Source organism: Sphaeramia orbicularis, chromosome 3 (assembly GCF_902148855.1).
Source record: "Sphaeramia orbicularis chromosome 3, fSphaOr1.1, whole genome shotgun sequence".
NCBI lineage: Eukaryota > Metazoa > Chordata > Actinopteri > Kurtiformes > Apogonidae > Sphaeramia > Sphaeramia orbicularis.
In genome coordinates, this window is record NC_043959.1 from 57,775,521 (window position 1) to 57,783,488 (window position 7,968).

General features: G+C 38.8%; 1 protein-coding gene across 12 annotated transcripts in view; it reads right to left on the bottom strand.

Annotated features, from left to right (window-relative positions):
- baz2ba (bromodomain adjacent to zinc finger domain, 2Ba) overlaps positions 1 to 7,968 on the bottom strand; it is a 71,554-nt gene that overhangs the window by 42,784 nt on the left and 20,802 nt on the right. Inside the window, exon 3 of one of the 12 annotated variants that reach the window (XM_030125157.1) lies at positions 7,238 to 7,371. The exons of the other annotated variants lie outside the window; for them this stretch is intronic. The gene's annotated coding sequence lies outside the window, so the exon portion shown is untranslated. The remainder of the gene's footprint in view (positions 1 to 7,237; positions 7,372 to 7,968) is intronic. 12 annotated transcript variants of the gene reach the window in all.

Consider the following 7,968-nt stretch of genomic DNA (forward strand, 5'->3'; position numbering starts at 1 on the left):
GACAGAAAAGAGAAGCTGGCACAAGTAAAGCGGCAGACCCTCATTTTCTGCTGCTTCCCTCAGCCACAGGCTTCAGTGGCCATATGCCTCAGCCAAACTCTTCATATTCATGCAAGCAAGTAAAGAGTCAAGAACACTGATATTAATTAAATGTGGATATATTTACAGCTTCTCCAGCATTACATATTTTTGATATTCAAATTCAACATGAGCTACACAAACCATTGAAACTGAAACCTTTCACACACTCTGGTATTGGCTGTAAAAATATGCGGCAAAATGGAAAATAGTAGATTCTTGAATAGCAAAATACCAAGCATAACATTTCAAATGGACTGTATTAAGCAGCAGTAAATTACAGGAAAATAACTCCGCATGAACATTTTAACCCTGTTCTACATCTCATACTCCCTGAGGCAAAAGTAAACCCTCAAATATCATATTATACATAATTAAGCCTAAGTCATATATCTTTTTTTGTTCCAGTGCTTGTAAATACATACAAACTGCACATGAACAACCCAAAGGATCAGGTAATGTGTTCCAGTTTCCCAGTAGCTAGCAAACCTGTTAACAGTTAATTTAGCTGTTAAACCTGCTAAACGAAAAGGCTGCTCACATCTCTGGTTTGATGCTGTGTTTATTATCTCTTCTGCAACCCCCCCACCCCCCCCTACCTTAACACCTTTCTCCCACCCAGCCTCTCCTCTCTCACTGTGCGTCCTACCTCCTTCTTTTCTCTCATGCTTTTGTTGAGATCAATATTAATAACACCTGCTTCTAATGACTTCATTAAAGTGTGCAGGCTTTGTGTTCAGTGTGCATAGACAAACGCTAAATGGCAACTGAAGGTGTACAGATGGTAACAAATGAAAGGAAAAACCTGAAGGGACCGGTCTCTTCCAGGATGACAATGCCCCTATACACAAGGCCCGAAGGGTCATTGAATGGTTTGATAAGAAAATGATGGGAATTAAAGGCTGACTGATACTGGATTTTTAAAGACAGATATAATGATGATAATTTGGAGCAGATTATGGTCAATTAATTGATTGACATCATCCATACCACTATGCATAGAAAACGGTTGAAATCAACCATGTTTTTGAATTTCTTAGAAACTGATAACTGGATATCAAAGGTAAAGTTATGTATTACTAACTAATACTAACTGTGCTCATTGGAAAATCAGAGGCAGGAATACTTTTTCAATTTTTATCTTCAAGCCAGCATTAACTAGAAAAGCACTCAGAGAGCATAGACCACCGCCAAGGCAGGTCAAGCCCCCCCCATCACCACATAAATGTAATCATTTGTTCCTTGTGCCAGTATCAACATTTCCTGAAAATTTCATTCAAATCCATACATAACTTTTTGAGTTATCTTGCCAACAGACGGACAAACACCCCCCCCCCCCCCCCCCCCAATCAACACCAAAATTTCATCATTTGTTCTTTGTGCAGGTATTAACATTTCCTCAAAATGTCACCAAAATCCGTCCATAACTTTTTGAGTTATCAGACATTAACAGACAAACAGAAAGACAAACCCCGATGAAAACATAACCGCCACTGTTACACTTGGCAGAGGTAATAATATCACACTATAAATGTGAAATTATCCCAAGTATATATAGATATTGGCTCAAATTTACTTTAACTTTGTGAACACCAAATAGTAGATATTAGATGTTGTTGCATAGTCCTGTAATGGCCTTCTTGTGACCATGTGTGACTGGTGGACACTGAGCAGCCATCAAACACTGCTGGGGCTAAGTTCCACTGATACCAACAGTTTACAAAATGTCCTATCAGCACCAATTAATCAGTCGACCTGAAATGTGACTCATGCTATGGCCTATGGCCCAAGTCACCAGATCTGAACTCCACTGAGCACCACTGGGAGAATTTGGACTGACATGTTAAACAGCGCTCTCCACCCACATCATGAAAACACCAAATGAGCGGCTATGTTTTGGAAGAATGGTCTTCTATCCCTCCTGTAGAGTTCAGAGAATTGTGGGATCAATGTAGAAGTGCATTGAAGCTTCTCTGGCAGCAAGTGGAAGCCAAACACCTTACAAAGACATTTAATGTGACTTTCTCCTTTAATTTGTGACCCCTCTGTGCATTCATTTACCATACAGACATGCTAGGTGTTTACAGTTGCATATACTCCAGTGTTGTGTGTACATTTGTGTTTAAATACTGAAATCAGTTGAATGTCGTAAAAGAAACTGAGTAGTTTCGGGGCAACAATCTGGCAACATATGCTCCAATGAGAGAAAAATCCACAAGAATTAAACTCAATATGTCAATCACTTGTATTCCACTGTTCAAATAGGCGCTTTACTTATTGTTAAACATGTGAAAATGACTGGCTGGAAGAGAATAGTGTTGTATTGACTGAGAAGGGAGGCAAAGCAGCGGGCAGTCAGCCACTCTGTTCTGCTTCACTGCAACATGGGAGGGAGGCCAGCACGGACACACACAAACACACACAGATGTAAAAACACACATACAGGCTTGTACACACAGACATGCACACACATGCACAAATGCATACACACTGATTCCCCCTCTCTCCCTCTCTCTCTCTCTCGCTCACACACACACACTCACACACACACAGAGTAGCAGGTGAGGTGCCAGCACATCACAGCGCTGCCATTTTTCAGTGTCTTGCTCAGGGAGAAGCGCTCTGACATTTTATGAAGCACTCTGCAGAAATCAGCAGCTTGTAATGGCGGCTGGACTGTCACTCCTTTCCTCTCCTCACACTCCCTCTATCTCCTTTTCTCACACTGCTTTTAAGATATTATCTCTCTTGATTAGCATAATCTAATCAATTTTATAAAATTGGCTTTTAATTACATAGAACAATCTCTTCTTAGTGTCTGCTGAACCAGTGAATGTTTTAGTATTAGGAAGAAATAAAACACAAGTAGAAGATTAGAGAGGTTTTGTGTTTCCCATCACTGAGGTAAGGGAAATGTTTTAAGACACAGATGGTTTATATTTCACATTTTTATAACCCCAAGGAAAAATATAAAGGTTTTAAAGTTTTACAAATATGATTCAGCGGTACAGTAATAACTCCTGTATTTTTTTTATTTAAGGTGAGAAAAATTCATTTAAAAAAAAAAAACCTTGGAGTCAGGACTGGTGCTAACATGACATTGTGGAATGTATACTGAAATAGACTGATTATTAAAAAAAAACAGCTGTCAAAAAATGTCCTGTGCATAAAACCAGAGATCTATAACCATGATTAACTCTCTGGCATGTTGTTGTGCCTGACAAGCTCTCAGTTGAGCAATGATTAACAGCTAGTGACTCTACAAACCGCTGCTAACACATTAACACAATGTTTACATTAGCCAGGCTCTCATTGAAGCCATTACTGTTGCAGCTAGGCTAACAGTCATCTGCGGAAGCCGGGCAGCTGACAGCCTATGGCCCAACAATTTACAACAGTGACGAAGCTTGGCAACCATGTTCTAAACTTCTTCCTCAAAGTTTCACTTAGGACCAGTGCATTTTAGATTAACTTAGAATAGTATGCCCAGAGGAAAAAATGTGATTCCACTTGAAATATGTGGGAAGTGTCAAGGCCAAATCTCTCAGTGTAGGCTACGCTATAAACCTTAAACTAAGCCGATTTCATTAATGTGACATTAGCATTTGTAATGAGAAAAGGGGGAAAAAACCCTTGGGACATCTTTGTACTGTTACAAAAAACACACATCCACAAGCATGTGCATGCCTACGCACCCAACACACACTCACATACATAAACATCTATAAACACATAAGCTTAAATACCAGAAACTCATATTACACATGAGTCACACGATGCAGATGAAGCACAGAAGTGAGACATTTTGTTTCCATAGATGTTAAATGAAATATCACAGTTTACTCTCTTCAAACTAGCTGTGACAGTGAATTTTTCCAACCTTTACTGATGAACTGATCAGATAATTCCAGTCAAATAAATCCTGGCATCCATTCCACTAACACTCCTGATAGAATTAAGGGGAGGGGGGCGGTGTCAAGAGCGTATCTGAAATGATCTAGTCACTTTTCTATCAAAAAACTTGATAGGTTATGAGGGTATTACTCGTCTACTCTAAGCCATTACGTGATAAAACTGTCTACTCCATTAACAACAAAAACAGTTTACAGGAAGCTGCTTGTTCTGTATATTCTTGTCAGACTTTGTCCTGGCGAGTATCAACATGCAACATCAGGGCTTGACCATTTGGCCTGTTGACATGGTTTAACCTGTTGTTTCTGTGAGTCAGTGGGGTTGGAGCCTACTGACTTACAGATAAAGCTGAAAGTTTAGTGGTTAATACACGACCACAACCAAGAATAGTGTTCATGCAAGACTGGACTATTTTTAATGAGAAATAAAGGAATAACAGCGAGGTTCCAGATGTTGTTCATGTGTTAATGTGATTTTACAAAAGAACGTGACAAGTTATCCTACGTTTTACCGACACTGAAATGAAGCAATGTGGAGAAAGTCCTGATTTGCTACCATTTGTGTGAATTGTGATCACAGTAAAGACATTTGGGGCTGATATAAACTATCCATATTTATTTCACACTGTCTTAGAAAATGCATTGCTGTAAAAAACTGACACAAATTGTATTACCATTAAACACATAAAAAGTAAAAAAAAAAAAAAATTGCAGTATGTTAGAAAAAGAATTTAAAAAACTACAACATAAAAACAAAAAAGGGAAAAAAAAAACATTACTGACCATCTTTTATATTAAATATTTGATTGAGTTATGACAGAACAAATAGTGATCCAGGCCATGAATAAGGCCCAATAGCAAATGGCATTGTAATAAAGTTTATTGATAATGGCCAAAATTTACAAGAAGCAGGCCTGTCTGTGGTCTAAAACAAATGATTACTTAGGTTTAACTTCATTCTTTTTTTTTTTCTGAGGAGACTTCATGCTTTGGTCCCTTTGTTCAAAAGCCTAAAAACAATGATAAAAGTAGTATTTGCTTACATTTCTGAATTGAGTAAAAAAGAAATTTGTTTTTTTTTTTTTTTTTTTTTTTACATGTTTTTCTTATTTGGAAGGTGTGATATCAATAAGTTTTATTTTAGGGTGTTGTGGTCATTTTGTATGCATTAAATATAATCAGGTCAACCCAAATACAACATATTTCTTCTCAGAGGCAAAGGAGAGAAAGCATATTGGTACAACTTTCTCAATTTCATCTGGAAAGCATGTTGCTAAAGCCGAAAAATACTTTCACACGTTTCCAAATGTTTTGGGTCAAAAATGAAACCAATAAACCATTTTGGCATGTACCAGGAGCAGACCGCTATTAATCAGCCTGACTTTGAACTCCATTGATCTATGTGCTTGTTATAATAGTTGTTGCGAAAATTAAGTCAGGAAAACAGACAATTTAGTAAGATGAAGACCAGAACTGCAAAACATGGTGGTCACCACAGTTTGCCTTGCAGCATGTATAACCTTACTTTCCCATGGTTTGTTCCTTCTGTTTTTACTTTTCACTGTGTTATAGTAACATCTGATTCAGACTAGCTCTAAAAAAAAAAAAAAAAAAAACTCCCAAAAGATTCAGTGACTGATGTTTTCAAAGTGAAAATGTCACTGTCCATGTGTTTTCCATGCTACTGCCTATTTTTTAATCTCTGCAAAATGACAAAATCAGGGCAGATGAATCCAGCAAAACATGAAGAATTATACATCTAGTCTAAACATAAATTGTAACAAAGTTCTTCTCTACACTGTAGTTCAAAGCATACGCTTTATTGTCTTACAGAACACAGCAGTGTTACCTAGGGCTGGCTGACATCTTCAATATACTCAATGTACTGCAGCATGTTCTACGTAAGATGCATAAAATAACTCTTTTGCCAACATCAAGAACAAGACATATAATTTTTTAAAGTTGCCAGCATGAGCGTCGCCTTAGCATTTCATTTCTCTTGCTCTTTCATATGTGCCTTTTAGCATCTCCCAGCATCATTACTGCAGAAATGCAGATGATGAGCTTCGAAAGACAGTGTCAAAACAACTGAGTGACAGAAATGCACGTGTTATAAATATTTTCATATCTGTGTTGTAAGCTACAATTTCATTGAATTTTAAACACAGTTTCAGGACAAGTAGCCTGACATTTTTTTTTCTTACATTTAAACTTTTTTTTTTTTTTTTTTTTTTTTTTTTTTGCATTTTCAATATATTCTTAAACTCTGAATTAATTTCACATTTATTGAAGTGAGGTCATATGCGGTAATCTACACAGCCTGGCCAGAAAAAGGTCCCACACTCTAAGATTTAACATTAATTTCCTTCAATTTTTGGCCTCATAACATTACTGAACCTAGACATGATCAACTGAAATAACCCCAGACCAAAACACTGCCCCTACAGACTTGTACTGTAGGCACTAGGCATGATGGGTAATCACGTCATCTACCTCTCTTCTCACACTGATGCACATTCCAATCTTTATACTCACTACATCAGTTAGGGTTAAAGAATTTGTTGCAGATGAAAGATATTAATCTCTATCCACTGTAATGATCTGAACTATTTGTTCAGTTAAATCTAGGTTGTTGATTTTTTTTTACCACACAGTGTACATCTGAACTTTCTGATTTTGCTAAAAGTTTTTGTGACATCCTGTAGAGTTTTGGCTTGCAGCTATTCGACTCACATAAAACATAATTTTGTCCACATTGTCCAACTCTATTGTTGCCCTCAAATACAGGTCATGAGTGTCAGAATGTTAAACAGCTCCACTCTACCGTTTTGTACTCTACCTGTATCACCTTTCTGCAACTCTTTCCAGGACACTTTTCCTGCCTCCCCCCTCAAGTCAAACTACTTCAGCCAAACCCACCCATTTGACATTACTGCACTGTGATCACACTCCCACAGGTAGATACACATTCCCATAAATATTGTACACTCCCACAATTCCACATACACACACAATTAGTTAGTTACCTGTGGCAGACAGAGCGCCACCATTATGTCACAGTATCTTTTCATGTGAAACTATATCCACTGGCCCATCCTCTGGATCCTAACACTTCCTTGTAGCTCAACCAACCACAAAGCTTGACATCAGCCCCCTTTGTTACCTGATATTATTTAAGGCGGAGCCAAGGACAGAGAAGAATAATAGCTTTATGTATGTTTGCATTCGGTGTGTGTGTGTATCAGTACCTATGTCACATCGAGTGGATTCCTTGTGTGGTGAGGCTGAAACCAAAGCTGCCTGGACCTGTTGTTGATAGCCGTGTCTCACCCACTCACTGCCCCAGAGGGAGTCAGGACCAAGACCACTGCTCAGGGTCTGTCTGTTCGCACACATGAAACACAGGCTTGGATTACACAGGGCTCAAATATGACTCATCCTAAGGAGGAGGTGGAGGGAGGCCCTCTTTCTGTTGTTTTGCTCAGAAGCGCACACACACACACACACGCGCAAAGTACCCAAAATGATAGCTACATCACAGGCTCAGAGAGAGGACCTTGTGGTTCCACACACCTGCCAAAGACAGATGTTAAGAATAAATCAGAGAGAAGCTCCGAGTGAAGAGAAGCTCCACACTGCCGTAACTCCACTAACTCACAACGCAGTACACTAACTGGAGAGCAAACAGCTGCACATGACAACACACACCAGTGATGAAAGTAACAATTGCACGCATGCACCTGACATGCATACAGAGAGAGGCTACATCATGGTGAGAGAGGGGAGTATTTTCCAGTTTCCGTCTCCCAGGCTCCGCTCATATTTTTGTGTTGTTAAACTCTGTTCTGTTGCTGTGTAACTGGCTCCCATCCTCTGGAGCTGAAGGTTTTAAAGTGCAATTGTTCTGGAAGAAGCTGAAATCCTCCAACGACAGACAAACAAGTCACAACAAGGTTGAAAGCGGTGTGGGCGGTTTGGA